The following is a 21,291-nucleotide window of genomic DNA, read 5'->3' on the forward strand; positions in this document are numbered from 1 at the left end:
GATATTGGGTAATCAGGGAGGCAGTAATTTCAGAGTAATTATAAAAAGCATTGCCCGTGGGGGTATCGAACCCACGACCTTCGCGTTATTAGCACGACGCCTCTAACCGACAGACCTAACGGGCCGCGATCAAATAGCCTATATTTTTGAAGAAAAGAATGGTTGCATGTTTCCCTACATAGCTGGTTCCTTAGCCTATTAAAAAAAAAACGATATTGGGTAATCAGGGAGGCAGTAATTTCAGAGTAATTATAAAAGGCATGGCCCGTGGGGGTATCGAACCCACGACCTTCGCGTTATTAGCACGACGTTCTAACCGACTGAGCTAACGGGCCGCGGTTCCAGTTGCCTATAATTTTGAAGAAAAGAATGGTTGTATGTTTCCCTACATTGATGGTTCCTTAGCCTATGAAAACAAAAACGACATTGGGTAATCAGGGAGGCAGTAATTTCAGAGTTATTATAAAATGCATGGCCCGTGGGGGTATCGAACCCACGACCTTCGCGTTATTAGCACGACGCTCTAACCGACTGAGCTAACGGGCCGTGGTTCAAGTGGCCTATAATTTTGAAGAAAAGAATGGTTGTATGTTGTTCCCCAACATTGCTGGTTCCTCAGCCGATTAAAAAAAAACGATATTGGGTAATCAGGGAGGCAGTAATTTCAGAGTAATTAAAAAAAGCATGGCCCGTGGGGGTATCGAACCCACGACCATCGCGTTATTAGCACGACGCTCTAACCTACTGAGCTAACGGGCCGCGGTTCAAGTTGCCTATAATTTTGAAGAAAAGAATGGTTGTATGTTTCCCTACATTGATGGTTCCTCAGCCTATGAAAACAAAAACGATATTGGGTAATCAGGGAGGCAGTAATTTCAGAGTTATTATAAAATGCATGGCCCGAGTGGGTATCGAACCCACGACCATCGCGTTATTAGCACGACGTTCTAACCGACTGAGCTAACGGGACGTGGTTCAAGTAGCCTATAATTTTGAAGAAATGAATGGTTGTATGTTTCCCTACATTGATGGGTCCTTAGCCTATGAAAACAAAAACGATATTGGGTAATCAGGGAGGCAGTAATTTCAGAGTTATTATAAAATGCATGGCCCGTGGGGGTATCGAACCCACGACCTTCGCGTTATTAGCACGACGCTCTAACCGACTGAGCTAACGGGCCGTGGTTCAAGTGGCCTATAATTTTGAAGAAAAGAATGGTTGTATGTTGTTCCCCTACATTGCTGGTTCCTCAGCCGATTAAAAAAAAACGATATTGGGTGATCAGGGAGGCAGTAATTTCAGAGTAATTAAAAAAAGCATGGCCCGTGGGGGTATCGAACCCACGACCTTCGCGTTATTAGCACGACGCTCTAACCTACTGCGCTAACGGGCCGTGGTTCAAGTTGCCTATAATTTTGAAGAAAATAATGGTTGTATGTTTCCCTATATTGCTGGTTCCTTAGCCTATTAAAAAAAAACGATATTGGGTAATCAGGGAGGCAGTAATTTCAGAGTAATTATAAAAAGCATGGCCCGTGGGGGTATCGAACCCACGACCTTCGCGTTATTAGCACGACGCTCTAACCTACTGAGCTAACGGGCCGTGGTTCAAGTTGCCTATAATTTTGAAGAAAATAATGGTTGTATGTTTCCCTATATTACTGGTTCCTTAGCCTATTAAAAAAAAACGATATTGGGTAATCAGGGAGGCAGTAATTTCAGAGTTATTATAAAATGCATGGCCCGTGGGGGTATCGAACCCACGACCTTCGCGTTATTAGCACGACACTCTAACCGACTGAGCTAACGGGCCGTGGTTCAAGTTGCCTATAATTTTGAAGAAAATAATGGTTGCATGTTTCCCTACATTGCTGGTTCCTTAACCTATTAAAAAAAAACGATATTGGGTAATCAGGGAGGCAGTAATTTCAGAGTAATTATAAAAGGCATGGCCCGTGGGGGTATCGAACCCACGACCTTCGCGTTATTAGCACGACGCTCTAACCGACTGAGCTAACGGGCCGTGGTTCAAGTGGCCTATAATTTTGAAGAAAAGAATGGTTGTATGTTGTTCCCCAACATTGCTGGTTCCTCAGCCGATTAAAAAAAAACGATATTGGGTAATCAGGGAGGCAGTAATTTCAGAGTAATTAAAAAAAGCATGGCCCGTGGGGGTATCGAACCCACGACCATCGCGTTATTAGCACGACGCTCTAACCTACTGAGCTAACGGGCCGCGGTTCAAGTCGCCTATAATTTTGAAGAAAAGAATGGTTGTATGTTTCCCTACATTGATGGTTCCTCAGCCTATGAAAACAAAAACGATATTGGATAATCAGGGAGGCAGTAATTTCAGAGTTATTATAAAATGCATGGCCCGTGGGGGTATCGAACCCACGACCTTCGCGTTATTAGCACGACGTTCTAACCGACTGAGCCAACGAGCCGTGGTTCAAGTGGCCTATAATTTTGAAGAAAAGAATGGTTGTATGTTGTTCCCCTACATTGCTGGTTCCTCAGCCGATTAAAAAAAAACGATATTGGGTGATCAGGGAGGCAGTAATTTCAGAGTAATTAAAAAAAGCATGGCCCGTGGGGGTATCGAACCCACGACCTTCGCGTTATTAGCACGACGCTCTAACCTACTGCGCTAACGGGCCGTGGTTCAAGTTGCCTATAATTTTGAAGAAAATAATGGTTGTATGTTTCCCTATATTGCTGGTTCCTTAGCCTATTAAAAAAAAACGATATTGGGTAATCAGGGAGGCAGTAATTTCAGAGTAATTATAAAAAGCATGGCCCGTGGGGGTATCGAACCCACGACCTTCGCGTTATTAGCACGACGCTCTAACCTACTGAGCTAACGGGCCGTGGTTCAAGTTGCCTATAATTTTGAAGAAAAGAATGGTTGTATGTTGTTCCCCTACATTGCTGGTTCCTCAGCCGATTAAAAAAAAACGATATTGGGTAATCAGGGAGGCAGTAATTTCAGAGTAATTAAAAAAACCATGGCCCGTGGGGGTATCGAACCCACGACCTTCGCGTTATTAGCACGACGCTCTAACCTACTGCGCTAACGGGCCGTGGTTCAAGTTGCCTATAATTTTGAAGAAAATAATGGTTGCATGTTTCCCTACATTGCTGGTTCCTTAACCTATTAAAAAAAAACGATATTGGGTAATCAGGGAGGCAGTAATTTCAGAGTAATTATAAAAGGCATGGCCCGTGGGGGTATCGAACCCACGACCTTCGCGTTATTAGCACGACGCTCTAACCTACTGAGCTAACGGGCCGCGGTTCCAGTTGCCTATAATTTTGAAGAAAAGAATGGTTGTATGTTTCCCTACATTGATGGTTCCTTAGCCTATGAAAACAAAAACGATATTGGGTAATCAGGGAGGCAGTAATTTCAGAGTTATTATAAAATGCATGGCCCGTGGGGGTATCGAACCCACGACCTTCGCGTTATTAGCACGACGCTCTAACCGACTGAGCTAACGGGCCGTGGTTCAAGCAGCCTATAATTTTGAAGAAAAGAATGGTTGTATGTTGTTCCCCTACATTGCTGGTTCCTCAGCCGATTAAAAAAAAACGATATTGGGTAATCAGGGAGGCAGTAATTTCAGAGTAATTAAAAAAAGCATGGCCCGTGGGGGTATCGAACCCACGACCTTCGCGTTATTAGCACGACGCTCTAACCTACTGCGCTAACGGGCCGTGGTTCAAGTTGCCTATAATTTTGAAGAAAATAATGGTTGTATGTTTCCCTATATTGCTGGTTCCTTAGCCTATTAAAAAAAAACGATATTGGGTAATCAGGGAGGCAGTAATTTCAGAGTAATTATGAAATGCATGGCCCGTGTGGGTATCGAACCCACGACCATAGCGTTATTAGAACGACGTTCTAACCGACTGAGCTAACGGGCCGTGGTTCAAGTTGCCTATATTTTTGAAGAAGAGAATGGTTGCATGTTTCCCTACATTGCTGGTTCCTTAACCTATTAAAAAAAAACGATATTGGGTAATCAGGGAGGCAGTAATTTCAGAGTAATTATCAAAGGCATGGCCCGTGGGGGTATCGAACCCACGACCTTCGCGTTATTAGCACGACGCTCTAACCTACTGAGCTAACGGGCCGCGGTTCCAGTTGCCTATAATTTTGAAGAAAAGAATGGTTGTATGTTTCCCTACATTGATGGTTCCTTAGCCTATGAAAACAAAAACGATATTGGGTAATCAGGGAGGCAGTAATTTCAGAGTTATTATAAAATGCATGGCCCGTGGGGGTATCGAACCCACGACCTTCGCGTTATTAGCACGACGCTCTAACCTACTGAGCTAACGGGTGGTTCAAGTGGCCTATAATTTTGAAGAAAAGAATGGTTGCATGTTTCCCTACATTGCTGGTTCCTTAACCTATTAAAAAAAAACGATATTGGGTAATCAGGGAGGCAGTAATTTCAGAGTAATTATAAAAAGCATTGCCCGTGGGGGTATCGAACCCACGACCTTCGCGTTATTAGCACGACGCCTCTAACCGACAGACCTAACGGGCCGCGATCAAATAGCCTATATTTTTGAAGAAAAGAATGGTTGCATGTTTCCCTACATAGCTGGTTCCTTAGCCTATTAAAAAAAAAACGATATTGGGTAATCAGGGAGGCAGTAATTTCAGAGTAATTATAAAAGGCATGGCCCGTGGGGGTATCGAACCCACGACCTTCGCGTTATTAGCACGACGTTCTAACCGACTGAGCTAACGGGCCGCGGTTCCAGTTGCCTATAATTTTGAAGAAAAGAATGGTTGTATGTTTCCCTACATTGATGGTTCCTTAGCCTATGAAAACAAAAACGACATTGGGTAATCAGGGAGGCAGTAATTTCAGAGTTATTATAAAATGCATGGCCCGTGGGGGTATCGAACCCACGACCTTCGCGTTATTAGCACGACGCTCTAACCGACTGAGCTAACGGGCCGGGGTTCAAGTAGCCTATAATTTTGAAGAAAAGAATGGTTGTATGTTGTTCCCCTACATTGCTGGTTCCTCAGCCGATTAAAAAAAAACGATATTGGGTAATCAGGGAGGCAGTAATTTCAGAGTAATTAAAAAAAGCATGGCCCGTGGGGGTATCGAACCCACGACCTTCGCGTTATTAGCACGACGCTCTAACCTACTGCGCTAACGGGCCGTGGTTCAAGTTGCCTATAATTTTGAAGAAAATAATGGTTGTATGTTTCCCTATATTGCTGGTTCCTTAGCCTATTAAAAAAAAACGATATTGGGTAATCAGGGAGGCAGTAATTTCAGAGTAATTATAAAAAGCATGGCCCGTGGGGGTATCGAACCCACGACCTTCGCGTTATTAGCACGACGCTCTAACCTACTGAGCTAACGGACCGTGGTTCAAGTTGCTTATAATTTTGAAGAAAATAATGGTTGCATGTTTCCCTACATAGCTGGATCCTTAGCCTATTAAAAAAAAAACGATATTGGGTAATCAGGGAGGCAGTAATTTCAGAGTAATTATAAAAGGCATGGCCCGTGGGGGTATGGAACCCACGACCTTCGCGTTATTAGCACGACGCTCTAACCGACTGAGCTAACGGGCCGTGGTTCAAGTCGCCTATATTTTTGAAAAAAAGAATGGTTGTATGTTTCCCTACATTGATGGTTCCTTAGCCTATGAAAACGAAAACGATATTGGGTAATCAGGGAGGCAGTAATTTCAGAGTTATTATAAAATGCATGGCCCGTGGGAGTATCGAACCCACGACCTTCGCGTTATTAGCACGACGTTCTAACCGACTGATCAAACGAGCCGCGGTTCAAGTTGCCTATAATTTTGAAGAAAAGAATGGTTGTATGTTTCCCTACATTGATGGTTCCTTAGCCTATGAAAACAAAAACGATATTGGGTAATCAGGGAGGCAGTAATTTCAGAGTTATTATAAAATGCATGGCCCGTGGGGGTATCGAACCCACGACGTTCGCGTTATTAGCACGACGCTCTAACCGACTGAGCTAACGGGCCGTGGTTCAAGTGGCCTATAATTTTGAAGAAAAGAATGGTTGTATGTTGTTCCCCAACATTGCTGGTTCCTCAGCCGATTAAAAAAAAACGATATTGGGTAATCAGGGAGGCAGTAATTTCAGAGTAATTAAAAAAAGCATGGCCCGTGGGGGTATCGAACCCACGACCTTCGCGTTATTAGCACGACGTTCTAACCGACTGATCCAACGAGCCGCGGTTCAAGTTGCCTATAATTTTGAAGAAATGAATGGTTGTATGTTTCCCTACATTGATGGGTCCTTAGCCTATGAAAACAAAAACGATATTGGGTAATCAGGGAGGCAGTAATTTCAGAGTTATTATAAAATGCATGGCCCGTGGGGGTATCGAACCCACGACCTTCGCGTTATTAGCACGACGCTCTAACCGACTGAGCTAACGGGCCGTGGTTCAAGTGGCCTATAATTTTGAAGAAAAGAATGGTTGTATGTTGTTCCCCTACATTGCTGGTTCCTCAGCCGATTAAAAAAAAACGATATTGGGTAATCAGGGAGGCAGTAATTTCAGAGTAATTAAAAAAAGCATGGCCCGTGGGGGTATCGAACCCACGACCGTCGCGTTATTAGCACGACGCTCTAACCTACTGCGCTAACGGGCCGTGGTTCAAGTTGCCTATAATTTTGAAGAAAATAATGGTTGTATGTTTCCCTATATTGCTGGTTCCTTAGCCTATTAAAAAAAAACGATATTGGGTAATCAGGGAGGCAGTAATTTCAGAGTAATTATAAAAAGCATGGCCCGTGGGGGTATCGAACCCACGACCTTCGCGTTATTAGCACGACGCTCTAACCGACTGAGCTAACGGGCCGTGGTTCAAGTTGCCTATAATTTTGAAGAAAATAATGGTTGTATGTTTCCCTATATTGCTGGTTCCTTAGCCTATTAAAAAAAAACGATATTGGGTAATCAGGGAGGCAGTAATTTCAGAGTTATTATAAAATGCATGGCCCGTGGGGGTATCGAACCCACGACCTTCGCGTTATTAGCACGACACTCTAACCGACTGAGCTAACGGGCAGTGCTTCAGGTTGCCTATATTTTTGAAGAAAAGAATGGTTGTATGTTGTTCCCCTACATTTCCAGTTTCTTAGCCGATTAAAAAAAAAACGATATTGGGTAATCAGGGAGGCAGTAACTTCAGAGTAATTATGAAATGCATGGCCCGTGTGGGTATCGAACCCACGACCATCGCGTTATTAGCACGACGTTCTAACCGACTGAGCTAACGGGCCGTGGTTCAAGTAGCCTATATTTTTGAAGAAGAGAATGGTTGCATGTTTCCCTACATTGCTGGTTCCTTAACCTATTAAAAAAAAACGATATTGGGTAATCAGGGAGGCAGTAATTTCAGAGTAATTATAAAAGGCACGGCCCGTGGGGGTATCGAACCCACGACCTTCGCGTTATTAGCACGACGCTCTAACCTACTGAGCTAACGGGCCGCGGTTCCAGTTGCCTATAATTTTGAAGAAAAGAATGGTTGTATGTTTCCCTACATTGATGGTTCCTTAGCCTATGAAAACAAAAACGATATTGGGTAATCAGGGAGGCAGTAATTTCAGAGTTATTATAAAATGCATGGCCCGTGGGGGTATCGAACCCACGACCTTCGCGTTATTAGCACGACGCTCTAACCGACTGAGCTAACGGGCCGTGGTTCAAGCAGCCTATAATTTTGAAGAAAAGAATGGTTGTATGTTGTTCCCCTACATTGCTGGTTCCTCAGCCGATTAAAAAAAAACGATATTGGGTAATCAGGGAGGCAGTAATTTCAGAGTAATTAAAAAAAGCATGGCCCGTGGGGGTATCGAACCCACGACCTTCGCGTTATTAGCACGACGCTCTAACCTACTGCGCTAACGGGCCGTGGTTCAAGTTGCCTATAATTTTGAAGAAAATAATGGTTGTATGTTTCCCTATATTGCTGGTTCCTTAGCCTATTAAAAAAAAACGATATTGGGTAATCAGGGAGGCAGTAATTTCAGAGTAATTATGAAATGCATGGCCCGTGTGGGTATCGAACCCACGACCATAGCGTTATTAGCACGACGTTCTAACCGACTGAGCTAACGGGCCGTGGTTCAAGTTGCCTATATTTTTGAAGAAGAGAATGGTTGCATGTTTCCCTACATTGCTGGTTCCTTAACCTATTAAAAAAAAACGATATTGGGTAATCAGGGAGGCAGTAATTTCAGAGTAATTATAAAAGGCATGGCCCGTGGGGGTATCGAACCCACGACCTTCGCGTTATTAGCACGACGCTCTAACCTACTGAGCTAACGGGCCGCGGTTCCAGTTGCCTATAATTTTGAAGAAAAGAATGGTTGTATGTTTCCCTACATTGATGGTTCCTTAGCCTATGAAAACAAAAACGATATTGGGTAATCAGGGAGGCAGTAATTTCAGAGTTATTATAAAATGCATGGCCCGTGGGGGTATCGAACCCACGACCTTCGCGTTATTAGCACGACGCTCTAACCTACTGAGCTAACGGGTGGTTCAAGTGGCCTATAATTTTGAAGAAAAGAATGGTTGCATGTTTCCCTACATTGCTGGTTCCTTAACCTATTAAAAAAAAACGATATTGGGTAATCAGGGAGGCAGTAATTTCAGAGTAATTATAAAAAGCATTGCCCGTGGGGGTATCGAACCCACGACCTTCGCGTTATTAGCACGACGCCTCTAACCGACAGACATAACGGGCCGTGATCAAATAGCCTATATTTTTGAAGAAAAGAATGGTTGCATGTTTCCCTACATAGCTGGTTCCTTAGCCTATTAAAAAAAAAACGATATTGGGTAATCAGGGAGGCAGTAATTTCAGAGTAATTATAAAAGGCATGGCCCGTGGGGGTATCGAACCCACGACCTTCGCGTTATTAGCACGACGTTCTAACCGACTGAGCTAACGGGCCGCGGTTCCAGTTGCCTATAATTTTGAAGAAAAGAATGGTTGTATGTTTCCCTACATTGATGGTTCCTTAGCCTATGAAAACAAAAACGATATTGGGTAATCAGGGAGGCAGTAATTTCAGAGTTATTATAAAATGCATGGCCCGTGGGGGTATCGAACCCACGACCTTCGCGTTATTAGCACGACGCTCTAACCGACTGAGCTAACGGGCCGGGGTTCAAGTAGCCTATAATTTTGAAGAAAAGAATGGTTGTATGTTGTTCCCCTACATTGCTGGTTCCTCAGCCGATTAAAAAAAAACGATATTGGGTAATCAGGGAGGCAGTAATTTCAGAGTAATTAAAAAAAGCATGGCCCGTGGGGGTATCGAACCCACGACCTTCGCGTTATTAGCACGACGCTCTAACCTACTGCGCTAACGGGCCGTGGTTCAAGTTGCCTATAATTTTGAAGAAAATAATGGTTGTATGTTTCCCTATATTGCTGGTTCCTTAGCCTATTAAAAAAAAACGATATTGGGTAATCAGGGAGGCAGTAATTTCAGAGTAATTATAAAAAGCACGGCCCGTGGGGGTATCGAACCCACGACCTTCGCGTTATTAGCACGACGCTCTAACCGACTGAGCTAACGGGCCGTGGTTCAAGTTGCCTATAATTTTGAAGAAAATAATGGTTGTATGTTTCCCTATATTGCTGGTTGCTTAGCCGATTAAAAAAAAACGATATTGGGTAATCAGGGAGGCAGTAATTTCAGAGTAATTAAAAAAAGCATGGCCCGTGGGGGTATCGAACCCACGACCTTCGCGTTATTAGCACGACGCTCTAACCGACTGAGCTAACGGGCCGTGGTTCAAGTTGCCTATAATTTTGAAGAAAATAATGGTTGTATGTTTCCCTATATTGCTGGTTCCTTAGCCTATTAAAAAAAAACGATATTGGGTAATCAGGGAGGCAGTAATTTCAGAGTAATTATAAAAAGCACGGCCCGTGGGGGTATCGAACCCACGACCTTCGCGTTATTAGCACGACGCTCTAACCTACTGAGCTAACGGACCGTGGTTCAAGTTGCTTATAATTTTGAAGAAAATAATGGTTGTATGTTTCCCTATATTGCTGGTTCCGTAGCCTATTAAAAAAAACGATATTGGGTAATCAGGGAGGCAGTAATTTCAGCGTTATTATAAAATGCATGGCCCGTGGGGGTATCGAACCCACGACCTTCGCGTTATTAGCACGACACTCTAACCGACTGAGCTAACGGGCAGTGCTTCAAGTTTCCTATATTTTTGAAGAAAAGAATGGTTGTATGTTGTTCCCCTACATTTCCAGTTTCTTAGCCGATTAAAAAAAAAACGATATTGGGTAATCAGGGAGGCAGTAACTTCAGAGTAATTATGAAATGCATGGCCCGTGTGGGTATCGAACCCACGACCATCGCGTTATTAGCACGACGTTCTAACCGACTGAGCTAACGGGCCGTGGTTCAAGTTGCCTATATTTTTGAAGAAGAGAATGGTTGCATGTTTCCCTACATTGCTGGTTCCTTAACCTATTAAAAAAAAACGATATTGGGTAATCAGGGAGGCAGTAATTTCAGAGTAACTATAAAAGGTATGGCCCGTGGGGGTATCGAACCCACGACCTTCGCGTTATTAGCACGACGCTCTAACCTACTGAGCTAACGGGCCGCGGTTCCAGTTGCCTATAATTTTGAAGAAAAGAATGGTTGTATGTTTCCCTACATTGATGGTTCCTTAGCCTATGAAAACAAAAACGATATTGGGTAATCAGGGAGGCAGTAATTTCAGAGTTATTATAAAATGCATGGCCCGTGGGGGTATCGAACCCACGACCTTCGCGTTATTAGCACGACGCTCTAACCTACTGAGCTAACGGGTGGTTCAAGTGTCCTATAATTTTGAAGAAAAGAATGGTTGCATGTTCCCTACATTGCTGGTTCCTTAACCTATTAAAAAAAAACGATATTGGGTAATCAGGGAGGCAGTAATTTCAGAGTAATTATAAAAAGCATTGCCCGTGGGGGTATCGAACCCACGACCTTCGCGTTATTAGCACGACGCTCTAACCTACTGCGCTAACGGGCCGTGGTTCAAGTTGCCTATAATTTTGAAGAAAATAATGGTTGTATGTTTCCCTATATTGCTGGTTCCTTAGCCTATTAAAAAAAAACGATATTGGGTAATCAGGGAGGCAGTAATTTCAGAGTAATTATAAAAAGCACGGCCCGTGGGGGTATCGAACCCACGACCTTCGCGTTATTAGCACGACGCTCTAACCTACTGAGCTAACGGACCGTGGTTCAAGTTGCTTATAATTTTGAAGAAAATAATGGTTGTATGTTTCCCTATATTGCTGGTTCCGTAGCCTATTAAAAAAAACGATATTGGGTAATCAGGGAGGCAGTAATTTCAGCGTTATTATAAAATGCATGGCCCGTGGGGGTATCGAACCCACGACCTTCGCGTTATTAGCACGACACTCCAACCGACTGAGCTAACGGGCAGTGCTTCAAGTTGCCTATATTTTTGAAGAAGAGAATGGTTGCATGTTTCCCTACATTGCTGGTTCCTTAACCTATTAAAAAAAAACGATATTGGGTAATCAGGGAGGCAGTAATTTCAGAGTAATTATAAAAGGCATGGCCCGTGGGGGTATCGAACCCACGACCTTCGCGTTATTAGCACGACGCTCTAACCGACTGAGCTAACGGGCCGTGGTTCAAGTCGCCTATATTTTTGAAAAAAAGAATGGTTGTATGTTTCCCTACATTGATGGTTCCTTAGCCTATGAAAACGAAAACGATATTGGGTAATCAGGGAGGCAGTAATTTCAGAGTTATTATAAAATGCATGGCCCGTGGGAGTATCGAACCCACGACCTTCGCGTTATTAGCACGACGTTCTAACCGACTGATCAAACGAGCCGCGGTTCAAGTTGCGTATAATTTTGAAGAAAAGAATGGTTGTATGTTTCCCTACATTGATGGTTCCTTAGCCTATGAAAACAAAAACGATATTGGGTAATCAGGGAGGCAGTAATTTCAGAGTTATTATAAAATGCATGGCCCGTGGGGGTATCGAACCCACGACCTTCGCGTTATTAGCACGACGCTCTAACCGACTGAGCTAACGGGCCGTGGTTCAAGTGGCCTATAATTTTGAAGAAAAGAATGGTTGTATGTTGTTCCCCAACATTGCTGGTTCCTCAGCCGATTAAAAAAAAACGATATTGGGTAATCAGGGAGGCAGTAATTTCAGAGTAATTAAAAAAAGCATGGCCCGTGGGGGTATCGAACCCACGACCTTCGCGTTATTAGCACGACGTTCTAACCGACTGATCCAACGAGCCGCGGTTCAAGTTGCCTATAATTTTGAAGAAATGAATGGTTGTATGTTTCCCTACATTGATGGGTCCTTAGCCTATGAAAACAAAAACGATATTGGGTAATCAGGGAGGCAGTAATTTCAGAGTTATTATAAAATGCATGGCCCGTGGGGGTATCGAACCCACGACCTTCGCGTTATTAGCACGACGCTCTAACCTACTGAGCTAACGGGCCGCGGTTCCAGTTGCCTATAATTTTGAAGAAAAGAATGGTTGTATGTTTCCCTACATTGATGGTTCCTTAGCCTATGAAAACAAAAACGATATTGGGTAATCAGGGAGGCAGTAATTTCAGAGTTATTATAAAATGCATGGCCCGTGGGGGTGTCGAACCCACGACCTTCGCGTTATTAGCACGACGCTCTAACCGACTGAGCTAACGGGCCGTGGTTCAAGCAGCCTATAATTTTGAAGAAAAGAATGGTTGTATGTTGTTCCCCTACATTGCTGGTTCCTCAGCCGATTAAAAAAAAACGATATTGGGTAATCAGGGAGGCAGTAATTTCAGAGTAATTAAAAAAAGCATGGCCCGTGGGGGTATCGAACCCACGACCTTCGCGTTATTAGCACGACGCTCTAACCTACTGCGCTAACGGGCCGTGGTTCAAGTTGCCTATAATTTTGAAGAAAATAATGGTTGTATGTTTCCCTATATTGCTGGTTCCTTAGCCTATTAAAAAAAAACGATATTGGGTAATCAGGGAGGCAGTAATTTCAGAGTAATTATGAAATGCATGGCCCGTGTGGGTATCGAACCCACGACCATAGCGTTATTAGCACGACGTTCTAACCGACTGAGCTAACGGGCCGTGGTTCAAGTTGCCTATATTTTTGAAGAAGAGAATGGTTGCATGTTTCCCTACATTGCTGGTTCCTTAACCTATTAAAAAAAAACGATATTGGGTAATCAGGGAGGCAGTAATTTCAGAGTAATTATAAAAGGCATGGCCCGTGGGGGTATCGAACCCACGACCTTCGCGTTATTAGCACGACGCTCTAACCTACTGAGCTAACGGGCCGCGGTTCCAGTTGCCTATAATTTTGAAGAAAAGAATGGTTGTATGTTTCCCTACATTGATGGTTCCTTAGCCTATGAAAACAAAAACGATATTGGGTAATCAGGGAGGCAGTAATTTCAGAGTTATTATAAAATGCATGGCCCGTGGGGGTATCGAACCCACGACCTTCGCGTTATTAGCACGACGCTCTAACCTACTGAGCTAACGGGTGGTTCAAGTGGCCTATAATTTTGAAGAAAAGAATGGTTGCATGTTTCCCTACATTGCTATTTCCTTAACCTATTAAAAAAAAACGATATTGGGTAATCAGGGAGGCAGTAATTTCAGAGTAATTATAAAAAGCATTGCCCGTGGGGGTATCGAACCCACGACCTTCGCGTTATTAGCACGACGCCTCTAACCGACAGACATAACGGGCCGTGATCAAATAGCCTATATTTTTGAAGAAAAGAATGGTTGCATGTTTCCCTACATAGCTGGTTCCTTAGCCTATTAAAAAAAAAACGATATTGGGTAATCAGGGAGGCAGTAATTTCAGAGTAATTATAAAAGGCATGGCCCGTGGGGGTATCGAACCCACGACCTTCGCGTTATTAGCACGACGTTCTAACCGACTGAGCTAACGGGCCGCGGTTCCAGTTGCCTATAATTTTGAAGAAAAGAATGGTTGTATGTTTCCCTACATTGATGGTTCCTTAGCCTATGAAAACAAAAACGATATTGGGTAATCAGGGAGGCAGTAATTTCAGAGTTATTATAAAATGCATGGCCCGTGGGGGTATCGAACCCACGACCTTCGCGTTATTAGCACGACGCTCTAACCGACTGAGCTAACGGGCCGGGGTTCAAGTAGCCTATAATTTTGAAGAAAAGAATGGTTGTATGTTGTTCCCCTACATTGCTGGTTCCTCAGCCGATTAAAAAAAAACGATATTGGGTAATCAGGGAGGCAGTAATTTCAGAGTAATTAAAAAAAGCATGGCCCGTGGGGGTATCGATCCCACGACCTTCGCGTTATTAGCACGACGCTCTAACCGACTGAGCTAACGGGCCGTGGTTCAAGCAGCCTATAATTTTGAAGAAAAGAATGGTTGTATGTTGTTCCCCTACATTGCTGGTTCCTCAGCCGATTAAAAAAAAACGATATTGGGTAATCAGGGAGGCAGTAATTTCAGAGTAATTAAAAAAAGCATGGCCCGTGGGGGTATCGAACCCACGACCTTCGCGTTATTAGCACGACGCTCTAACCTACTGCGCTAACGGGCCGTGGTTCAAGTTGCCTATAATTTTGAAGAAAATAATGGTTGTATGTTTCCCTATATTGCTGGTTCCTTAGCCTATTAAAAAAAAACGATATTGGGTAATCAGGGAGGCAGTAATTTCAGAGTAATTATGAAATGCATGGCCCGTGTGGGTATCGAACCCACGACCATAGCGTTATTAGCACGACGTTCTAACCGACTGAGCTAACGGGCCGTGGTTCAAGTTGCCTATATTTTTGAAGAAGAGAATGGTTGCATGTTTCCCTACATTGCTGGTTCCTTAACCTATTAAAAAAAAACGATATTGGGTAATCAGGGAGGCAGTAATTTCAGAGTAATTATAAAAGGCATGGCCCGTGGGGGTATCGAACCCACGACCTTCGCGTTATTAGCACGACGCTCTAACCTACTGAGCTAACGGGCCGCGGTTCCAGTTGCCTATAATTTTGAAGAAAAGAATGGTTGTATGTTTCCCTACATTGATGGTTCCTTAGCCTATGAAAACAAAAACGATATTGGGTAATCAGGGAGGCAGTAATTTCAGAGTTATTATAAAATGCATGGCCCGTGGGGGTATCGAACCCACGACCTTCGCGTTATTAGCACGACGCTCTAACCTACTGAGCTAACGGGTGGTTCAAGTGGCCTATAATTTTGAAGAAAAGAATGGTTGCATGTTTCCCTACATTGCTATTTCCTTAACCTATTAAAAAAAAACGATATTGGGTAATCAGGGAGGCAGTAATTTCAGAGTAATTATAAAAAGCATTGCCCGTGGGGGTATCGAACCCACGACCTTCGCGTTATTAGCACGACGCCTCTAACCGACAGACATAACGGGCCGTGATCAAATAGCCTATATTTTTGAAGAAAAGAATGGTTGCATGTTTCCCTACATAGCTGGTTCCTTAGCCTATTAAAAAAAAAACGATATTGGGTAATCAGGGAGGCAGTAATTTCAGAGTAATTATAAAAGGCATGGCCCGTGGGGGTATCGAACCCACGACCTTCGCGTTATTAGCACGACGTTCTAACCGACTGAGCTAACGGGCCGCGGTTCCAGTTGCCTATAATTTTGAAGAAAAGAATGGTTGTATGTTTCCCTACATTGATGGTTCCTTAGCCTATGAAAACAAAAACGATATTGGGTAATCAGGGAGGCAGTAATTTCAGAGTTATTATAAAATGCATGGCCCGTGGGGGTATCGAACCCACGACCTTCGCGTTATTAGCACGACGCTCTAACCGACTGAGCTAACGGGCCGGGGTTCAAGTAGCCTATAATTTTGAAGAAAAGAATGGTTGTATGTTGTTCCCCTACATTGCTGGTTCCTCAGCCGATTAAAAAAAAACGATATTGGGTAATCAGGGAGGCAGTAATTTCAGAGTAATTAAAAAAAGCATGGCCCGTGGGGGTATCGAACCCACGACCTTCGCGTTATTAGCACGACGCTCTAACCTACTGCGCTAACGGGCCGTGGTTCAAGTTGCCTATAATTTTGAAGAAAATAATGGTTGTATGTTTCCCTATATTGCTGGTTCCTTAGCCTATTAAAAAAAAACGATATTGGGTAATCAGGGAGGCAGTAATTTCAGAGTAATTATAAAAAGCACGGCCCGTGGGGGTATCGAACCCACGACCTTCGCGTTATTAGCACGACGCTCTAACCTACTGAGCTAACGGACCGTGGTTCAAGTTGCTTATAATTTTGAAGAAAATAATGGTTGTATGTTTCCCTATATTGCTGGTTCCGTAGCCTATTAAAAAAAACGATATTGGGTAATCAGGGAGGCAGTAATTTCAGCGTTATTATAAAATGCATGGCCCGTGGGGGTATAGAACCCACGACCTTCGCGTTATTAGCACGACACTCTAACCGACTGAGCTAACGGGCAGTGCTTCAAGTTTCCTATATTTTTGAAGAAAAGAATGGTTGTATGTTGTTCCCCTACATTTCCAGTTTCTTAGCCGATTAAAAAAAAAACGATATTGGGTAATCAGGGAGGCAGTAACTTCAGAGTAATTATGAAATGCATGGCCCGTGTGGGTATCGAACCCACGACCATCGCGTTATTAGCACGACGTTCTAACCGACTGAGCTAACGGGCCGTGGTTCAAGTTGCCTATATTTTTGAAGAAGAGAATGGTTGCATGTTTCCCTACATTGCTGGTTCCTTAACCTATTAAAAAAAAACGATATTGGGTAATCAGGGAGGCAGTAATTTCAGAGTAACTATAAAAGGCATGGCCCGTGGGGGTATCGAACCCACGACCTTCGCGTTATTAGCACGACGCTCTAACCTACTGAGCTAACGGGCCGCGGTTCCAGTTGCCTATAATTTTGAAGAAAAGAATGGTTGTATGTTTCCCTACATTGATGGTTCCTTAGCCTATGAAAACAAAAACGATATTGGGTAATCAGGGAGGCAGTAATTTCAGAGTTATTATAAAATGCATGGCCCATGGGGGTATCGAACCCACGACCTTCGCGTTATTAGCACGACGCTCTAAACTACTGAGCTAACGGGTGGTTCAAGTGTCCTATAATTTTGAAGAAAAGAATGGTTGCATGTTCCCTATATTGCTGGTTCCTTAACCTATTAAAAAAAAACGATATTGGGTAATCAGGGAGGCAGTAATTTCAGAGTAATTATAAAAAGCATTGCCCGTGGGGGTATCGAACCCACGACCTTCGCGTTATTAGCACGACGCTCTAACCTACTGCGCTAACGGGCCGTGGTTCAAGTTGCCTATAATTTTGAAGAAAATAATGGTTGTATGTTTCCCTATATTGCTGGTTCCTTAGCCTATTAAAAAAAAACGATATTGGGTAATCAGGGAGGCAGTAATTTCAGAGTAATTATAAAAAGCACGGCCCGTGGGGGTATCGAACCCACGACCTTCGCGTTATTAGCACGACGCTCTAACCTACTGAGCTAACGGACCGTGGTTCAAGTTGCTTATAATTTTGAAGAAAATAATGGTTGTATGTTTCCCTATATTGCTGGTTCCGTAGCCTATTAAAAAAAACGATATTGGGTAATCAGGGAGGCAGTAATTTCAGCGTTATTATAAAATGCATGGCCCGTGGGGGTATCGAACCCACGACCTTCGCGTTATTAGCACGACACTCTAACCGACTGAGCTAACGGGCAGTGCTTCAAGTTGCCTATATTTTTGAAGAAGAGAATGGTTGCATGTTTCCCTACATTGCTGGTTCCTTAACCTATTAAAAAAAAACGATATTGGGTAATCAGGGAGGCAGTAATTTCAGAGTAATTATAAAAGGCATGGCCCGTGGGGGTATCGAACCCACGACCTTCGCGTTATTAGCACGACGCTCTAACCTACTGAGCTAACGGGCCGCGGTTCCAGTTGCCTATAATTTTGAAGAAAAGAATGGTTGTATGTTTCCCTACATTGATGGTTCCTTAGCCTATGAAAACAAAAACGATATTGGGTAATCAGGGAGGCAGTAATTTCAGAGTTATTATAAAATGCATGGCCCGTGGGGGTATCGAACCCACGACCTTCGCGTTATTAGCACGACGCTCTAACCTACTGAGCTAACGGGTGGTTCAAGTGGCCTATAATTTTGAAGAAAAGAATGGTTGCATGTTTCCCTACATTGCTGGTTCCTTAACCTATTAAAAAAAAACGATATTGGGTAATCAGGGAGGCAGTAATTTCAGAGTAATTATAAAAAGCATTGCCCGTGGGGGTATCGAACCCACGACCTTCGCGTTATTAGCACGACGCTCTAACCTACTGCGCTAACGGGCCGTGGTTCAAGTTGCCTATAATTTTGAAGAAAATAATGGTTGTATGTTTCCCTATATTGCTGGTTCCTTAGCCTATTAAAAAAAAACGATATTGGGTAATCAGGGAGGCAGTAATTTCAGAGTAATTATAAAAAGCACGGCCCGTGGGGGTATCGAACCCACGACCTTCGCGTTATTAGCACGACGCTCTAACCGACTGAGCTAACGGGCCGGGGTTCAAGTAGCCTATAATTTTGAAGAAAAGAATGGTTGTATGTTGTTCCCCTACATTGCTGGTTCCTCAGCCGATTAAAAAAAAACGATATTGGGTAATCAGGGAGGCAGTAATTTCAGAGTAATTAAAAAAAGCATGGCCCGTGGGGGTATCGAACCCACGACCTTCGCGTTATTAGCACGACGCTCTAACCTACTGCGCTAACGGGCCGTGGTTCAAGTTGCCTATAATTTTGAAGAAAATAATGGTTGTATGTTTCCCTATATTGCTGGTTCCGTAGCCTATTAAAAAAAACGATATTGGGTAATCAGGGAGGCAGTAATTTCAGCGTTATTATAAAATGCATGGCCCGTGGGGGTATAGAACCCACGACCTTCGCGTTATTAGCACGACACTCTAACCGACTGAGCTAACGGGCAGTGCTTCAAGTTTCCTATATTTTTGAAGAAAAGAATGGTTGTATGTTGTTCCCCTACATTTCCAGTTTCTTAGCCGATTAAAAAAAAAACGATATTGGGTAATCAGGGAGGCAGTAATTTCAGAGTTATTATAAAATGCATGGCCCATGGGGGTATCGAACCCACGACCTTCGCGTTATTAGCACGACGCTCTAAACTACTGAGCTAACGGGTGGTTCAAGTGTCCTATAATTTTGAAGAAAAGAATGGTTGCATGTTCCCTACATTGCTGGTTCCTTAACCTATTAAAAAAAACGATATTGGGTAATCAGGGAGGCAGTAATTTCAGAGTAATTATAAAAAGCATTGCCCGTGGGGGTATCGAACCCACGACCTTCGCGTTATTAGCACGACGCTCTAACCTACTGCGCTAACGGGCCGTGGTTCAAGTTGCCTATAATTTTGAAGAAAATAATGGTTGTATGTTTCCCTATATTGCTGGTTCCTTAGCCTATTAAAAAAAAACGATATTGGGTAATCAGGGAGGCAGTAATTTCAGAGTAATTATAAAAAGCACGGCCCGTGGGGGTATCGAACCCACGACCTTCGCGTTATTAGCACGACGCTCTAACCTACTGAGCTAACGGACCGTGGTTCAAGTTGCTTATAATTTTGAAGAAAATAATGGTTGTATGTTTCCCTATATTGCTGGTTCCGTAGCCTATTAAAAAAAACGATATTGGGTAATCAGGGAGGCAGTAATTTCAGCGTTATTATAAAATGCATGGCCCGTGGGGGTATCGAACCCACGACCTTCGCGTTATTAGCACGACACTCTAACCGACTGAGCTAACGGGCAGTGCTTCAAGTTGCCTATATTTTTGAAGAAGAGAATGGTTGCATGTTTCCCTACATTGCTGGTTCCTTAACCTATTAAAAAAAAACGATATTGGGTAATCAGGGAGGCAGTAATTTCAGAGTAATTATAAAAGGCATGGCCCGTGGGGGTATCGAACCCACGACCTTCGCGTTATTAGCACGACGCTCTAACCTACTGAGCTAACGGGCCGCGGTTCCAGTTGCCTATAATTTTGAAGAAAAGAATGGTTGTATGTTTCCCTACATTGATGGTTCCTTAGCCTATGAAAACAAAAACGATATTGGGTAATCAGGGAGGCAGTAATTTCAGAGTTATTATAAAATGCATGGCCCGTGGGGGTATCGAACCCACGACCTTCGCGTTATTAGCACGACGCTCTAACCTACTGAGCTAACGGGTGGTTCAAGTGGCCTATAATTTTGAAGAAAAGAATGGTTGCATGTTTCCCTACATTGCTGGTTCCTTAACCTATTAAAAAAAAACGATATTGGGTAATCAGGGAGGCAGTAATTTCAGAGTAATTATAAAAAGCATTGCCCGTGGGGGTATCGAACCCACGACCTTCGCGTTATTAGCACGACGCTCTAACCTACTGCGCTAACGGGCCGTGGTTCAAGTTGCCTATAATTTTGAAGAAAATAATGGTTGTATGTTTCCCTATATTGCTGGTTCCTTAGCCTATTAAAAAAAAACGATATTGGGTAATCAGGGAGGCAGTAATTTCAGAGTAATTATAAAAAGCACGGCCCGTGGGGGTATCGAACCCACGACCTTCGCGTTATTAGCACGACGCTCTAACCTACTGAGCTAACGGACCGTGGTTCAAGTTGCCTATATTTTTGAAGAAGAGAATGGTTGCATGTTTCCCTACATTGCTGGTTCCTTAACCTATTAAAAAAAAACGATATTGGGTAATCAGGGAGGCAGTAATTTCAGAGTAATTATAAAAGGCATGGCCCGTGGGGGTATCGAACCCACGACCTTCGCGTTATTAGCACGACGCTCTAACCTACTGAGCTAACGGACCGTGGTTCAAGTTGCCTATATTTTTGAAGAAGAGAATGGTTGCATGTTTCCCTACATTGCTGGTTCCTTAACCTATTAAAAAAAAACGATATTGGGTAATCAGGGAGGCAGTAATTTCAGAGTAATTATAAAAAGCATTGCCCGTGGGGGTATCGAACCCACGACCTTCGCGTTATTAGCACGACGCTCTAACCTACTGCGCTAACGGGCCGTGGTTCAAGTTCCCTATAATTTTGAAGAAAATAATGGTTGTATGTTTCCCTATATTGCTGGTTCCTTAGCCTATTAAAAAAAAACGATATTGGGTAATCAGGGAG

General features: G+C 43.3%; 41 non-coding genes across 41 annotated transcripts; all 41 read right to left on the minus strand.

Annotated features, from left to right (window-relative positions):
- Nucleotides 1-472: 472 nt before the first annotated feature.
- TRNAI-AAU (transfer RNA isoleucine (anticodon AAU)) lies at nt 473-546 on the minus strand. Its single transcript has one exon. It is a non-coding gene; the product is annotated as a tRNA-Ile (tRNA).
- Nucleotides 547-685: 139 nt separating this feature from the next.
- On the minus strand, nt 686-759 carry TRNAI-AAU (transfer RNA isoleucine (anticodon AAU)). Its single transcript has one exon. It is a non-coding gene; the product is annotated as a tRNA-Ile (tRNA).
- A 348-nt stretch (nt 760-1,107) lies between these two features.
- On the minus strand, nt 1,108-1,181 carry TRNAI-AAU (transfer RNA isoleucine (anticodon AAU)). The gene has a single exon. It is a non-coding gene; the product is annotated as a tRNA-Ile (tRNA).
- Nucleotides 1,182-1,530: 349 nt separating this feature from the next.
- TRNAI-AAU (transfer RNA isoleucine (anticodon AAU)) lies at nt 1,531-1,604 on the minus strand. The gene has a single exon. It is a non-coding gene; the product is annotated as a tRNA-Ile (tRNA).
- A 136-nt stretch (nt 1,605-1,740) lies between these two features.
- Nucleotides 1,741-1,814, minus strand: TRNAI-AAU (transfer RNA isoleucine (anticodon AAU)). Its single transcript has one exon. It is a non-coding gene; the product is annotated as a tRNA-Ile (tRNA).
- A 136-nt stretch (nt 1,815-1,950) lies between these two features.
- Nucleotides 1,951-2,024, minus strand: TRNAI-AAU (transfer RNA isoleucine (anticodon AAU)). The gene has a single exon. It is a non-coding gene; the product is annotated as a tRNA-Ile (tRNA).
- A 139-nt stretch (nt 2,025-2,163) lies between these two features.
- Nucleotides 2,164-2,237, minus strand: TRNAI-AAU (transfer RNA isoleucine (anticodon AAU)). The gene has a single exon. It is a non-coding gene; the product is annotated as a tRNA-Ile (tRNA).
- Nucleotides 2,238-2,797: 560 nt separating this feature from the next.
- Nucleotides 2,798-2,871, minus strand: TRNAI-AAU (transfer RNA isoleucine (anticodon AAU)). The gene has a single exon. It is a non-coding gene; the product is annotated as a tRNA-Ile (tRNA).
- A 349-nt stretch (nt 2,872-3,220) lies between these two features.
- Nucleotides 3,221-3,294, minus strand: TRNAI-AAU (transfer RNA isoleucine (anticodon AAU)). Its single transcript has one exon. It is a non-coding gene; the product is annotated as a tRNA-Ile (tRNA).
- A 137-nt stretch (nt 3,295-3,431) lies between these two features.
- TRNAI-AAU (transfer RNA isoleucine (anticodon AAU)) lies at nt 3,432-3,505 on the minus strand. Its single transcript has one exon. It is a non-coding gene; the product is annotated as a tRNA-Ile (tRNA).
- Nucleotides 3,506-4,064: 559 nt separating this feature from the next.
- Nucleotides 4,065-4,138, minus strand: TRNAI-AAU (transfer RNA isoleucine (anticodon AAU)). Its single transcript has one exon. It is a non-coding gene; the product is annotated as a tRNA-Ile (tRNA).
- Nucleotides 4,139-4,904: 766 nt separating this feature from the next.
- On the minus strand, nt 4,905-4,978 carry TRNAI-AAU (transfer RNA isoleucine (anticodon AAU)). The gene has a single exon. It is a non-coding gene; the product is annotated as a tRNA-Ile (tRNA).
- A 982-nt stretch (nt 4,979-5,960) lies between these two features.
- Nucleotides 5,961-6,034, minus strand: TRNAI-AAU (transfer RNA isoleucine (anticodon AAU)). The gene has a single exon. It is a non-coding gene; the product is annotated as a tRNA-Ile (tRNA).
- A 350-nt stretch (nt 6,035-6,384) lies between these two features.
- Nucleotides 6,385-6,458, minus strand: TRNAI-AAU (transfer RNA isoleucine (anticodon AAU)). The gene has a single exon. It is a non-coding gene; the product is annotated as a tRNA-Ile (tRNA).
- A 349-nt stretch (nt 6,459-6,807) lies between these two features.
- On the minus strand, nt 6,808-6,881 carry TRNAI-AAU (transfer RNA isoleucine (anticodon AAU)). The gene has a single exon. It is a non-coding gene; the product is annotated as a tRNA-Ile (tRNA).
- Nucleotides 6,882-7,231: 350 nt separating this feature from the next.
- TRNAI-AAU (transfer RNA isoleucine (anticodon AAU)) lies at nt 7,232-7,305 on the minus strand. The gene has a single exon. It is a non-coding gene; the product is annotated as a tRNA-Ile (tRNA).
- Nucleotides 7,306-7,441: 136 nt separating this feature from the next.
- On the minus strand, nt 7,442-7,515 carry TRNAI-AAU (transfer RNA isoleucine (anticodon AAU)). The gene has a single exon. It is a non-coding gene; the product is annotated as a tRNA-Ile (tRNA).
- Nucleotides 7,516-7,652: 137 nt separating this feature from the next.
- On the minus strand, nt 7,653-7,726 carry TRNAI-AAU (transfer RNA isoleucine (anticodon AAU)). The gene has a single exon. It is a non-coding gene; the product is annotated as a tRNA-Ile (tRNA).
- Nucleotides 7,727-8,075: 349 nt separating this feature from the next.
- On the minus strand, nt 8,076-8,149 carry TRNAI-AAU (transfer RNA isoleucine (anticodon AAU)). Its single transcript has one exon. It is a non-coding gene; the product is annotated as a tRNA-Ile (tRNA).
- Nucleotides 8,150-8,285: 136 nt separating this feature from the next.
- TRNAI-AAU (transfer RNA isoleucine (anticodon AAU)) lies at nt 8,286-8,359 on the minus strand. The gene has a single exon. It is a non-coding gene; the product is annotated as a tRNA-Ile (tRNA).
- A 766-nt stretch (nt 8,360-9,125) lies between these two features.
- TRNAI-AAU (transfer RNA isoleucine (anticodon AAU)) lies at nt 9,126-9,199 on the minus strand. The gene has a single exon. It is a non-coding gene; the product is annotated as a tRNA-Ile (tRNA).
- A 349-nt stretch (nt 9,200-9,548) lies between these two features.
- Nucleotides 9,549-9,622, minus strand: TRNAI-AAU (transfer RNA isoleucine (anticodon AAU)). The gene has a single exon. It is a non-coding gene; the product is annotated as a tRNA-Ile (tRNA).
- Nucleotides 9,623-9,758: 136 nt separating this feature from the next.
- Nucleotides 9,759-9,832, minus strand: TRNAI-AAU (transfer RNA isoleucine (anticodon AAU)). Its single transcript has one exon. It is a non-coding gene; the product is annotated as a tRNA-Ile (tRNA).
- Nucleotides 9,833-10,391: 559 nt separating this feature from the next.
- On the minus strand, nt 10,392-10,465 carry TRNAI-AAU (transfer RNA isoleucine (anticodon AAU)). The gene has a single exon. It is a non-coding gene; the product is annotated as a tRNA-Ile (tRNA).
- A 136-nt stretch (nt 10,466-10,601) lies between these two features.
- On the minus strand, nt 10,602-10,675 carry TRNAI-AAU (transfer RNA isoleucine (anticodon AAU)). The gene has a single exon. It is a non-coding gene; the product is annotated as a tRNA-Ile (tRNA).
- Nucleotides 10,676-11,647: 972 nt separating this feature from the next.
- Nucleotides 11,648-11,721, minus strand: TRNAI-AAU (transfer RNA isoleucine (anticodon AAU)). The gene has a single exon. It is a non-coding gene; the product is annotated as a tRNA-Ile (tRNA).
- A 348-nt stretch (nt 11,722-12,069) lies between these two features.
- Nucleotides 12,070-12,143, minus strand: TRNAI-AAU (transfer RNA isoleucine (anticodon AAU)). The gene has a single exon. It is a non-coding gene; the product is annotated as a tRNA-Ile (tRNA).
- A 350-nt stretch (nt 12,144-12,493) lies between these two features.
- On the minus strand, nt 12,494-12,567 carry TRNAI-AAU (transfer RNA isoleucine (anticodon AAU)). Its single transcript has one exon. It is a non-coding gene; the product is annotated as a tRNA-Ile (tRNA).
- Nucleotides 12,568-12,704: 137 nt separating this feature from the next.
- On the minus strand, nt 12,705-12,778 carry TRNAI-AAU (transfer RNA isoleucine (anticodon AAU)). The gene has a single exon. It is a non-coding gene; the product is annotated as a tRNA-Ile (tRNA).
- A 349-nt stretch (nt 12,779-13,127) lies between these two features.
- Nucleotides 13,128-13,201, minus strand: TRNAI-AAU (transfer RNA isoleucine (anticodon AAU)). Its single transcript has one exon. It is a non-coding gene; the product is annotated as a tRNA-Ile (tRNA).
- Nucleotides 13,202-13,337: 136 nt separating this feature from the next.
- TRNAI-AAU (transfer RNA isoleucine (anticodon AAU)) lies at nt 13,338-13,411 on the minus strand. The gene has a single exon. It is a non-coding gene; the product is annotated as a tRNA-Ile (tRNA).
- Nucleotides 13,412-14,177: 766 nt separating this feature from the next.
- Nucleotides 14,178-14,251, minus strand: TRNAI-AAU (transfer RNA isoleucine (anticodon AAU)). Its single transcript has one exon. It is a non-coding gene; the product is annotated as a tRNA-Ile (tRNA).
- A 139-nt stretch (nt 14,252-14,390) lies between these two features.
- Nucleotides 14,391-14,464, minus strand: TRNAI-AAU (transfer RNA isoleucine (anticodon AAU)). The gene has a single exon. It is a non-coding gene; the product is annotated as a tRNA-Ile (tRNA).
- Nucleotides 14,465-14,813: 349 nt separating this feature from the next.
- TRNAI-AAU (transfer RNA isoleucine (anticodon AAU)) lies at nt 14,814-14,887 on the minus strand. Its single transcript has one exon. It is a non-coding gene; the product is annotated as a tRNA-Ile (tRNA).
- Nucleotides 14,888-15,023: 136 nt separating this feature from the next.
- Nucleotides 15,024-15,097, minus strand: TRNAI-AAU (transfer RNA isoleucine (anticodon AAU)). The gene has a single exon. It is a non-coding gene; the product is annotated as a tRNA-Ile (tRNA).
- Nucleotides 15,098-15,863: 766 nt separating this feature from the next.
- Nucleotides 15,864-15,937, minus strand: TRNAI-AAU (transfer RNA isoleucine (anticodon AAU)). The gene has a single exon. It is a non-coding gene; the product is annotated as a tRNA-Ile (tRNA).
- A 772-nt stretch (nt 15,938-16,709) lies between these two features.
- TRNAI-AAU (transfer RNA isoleucine (anticodon AAU)) lies at nt 16,710-16,783 on the minus strand. The gene has a single exon. It is a non-coding gene; the product is annotated as a tRNA-Ile (tRNA).
- A 136-nt stretch (nt 16,784-16,919) lies between these two features.
- Nucleotides 16,920-16,993, minus strand: TRNAI-AAU (transfer RNA isoleucine (anticodon AAU)). Its single transcript has one exon. It is a non-coding gene; the product is annotated as a tRNA-Ile (tRNA).
- A 972-nt stretch (nt 16,994-17,965) lies between these two features.
- On the minus strand, nt 17,966-18,039 carry TRNAI-AAU (transfer RNA isoleucine (anticodon AAU)). Its single transcript has one exon. It is a non-coding gene; the product is annotated as a tRNA-Ile (tRNA).
- Nucleotides 18,040-18,593: 554 nt separating this feature from the next.
- TRNAI-AAU (transfer RNA isoleucine (anticodon AAU)) lies at nt 18,594-18,667 on the minus strand. Its single transcript has one exon. It is a non-coding gene; the product is annotated as a tRNA-Ile (tRNA).
- Nucleotides 18,668-20,063: 1,396 nt separating this feature from the next.
- On the minus strand, nt 20,064-20,137 carry TRNAI-AAU (transfer RNA isoleucine (anticodon AAU)). The gene has a single exon. It is a non-coding gene; the product is annotated as a tRNA-Ile (tRNA).
- Nucleotides 20,138-21,291: the final 1,154 nt, after the last annotated feature.

The sequence above is a fragment of the Pholcus phalangioides genome, unplaced genomic scaffold (genome assembly GCF_987345545.1).
Source record: "Pholcus phalangioides strain wild (caught in Gottingen) unplaced genomic scaffold, Ppha-v1.0 ptg000004l_1, whole genome shotgun sequence".
In the NCBI taxonomy this organism is placed as follows: Eukaryota; Metazoa; Arthropoda; class Arachnida; order Araneae; family Pholcidae; genus Pholcus; species Pholcus phalangioides.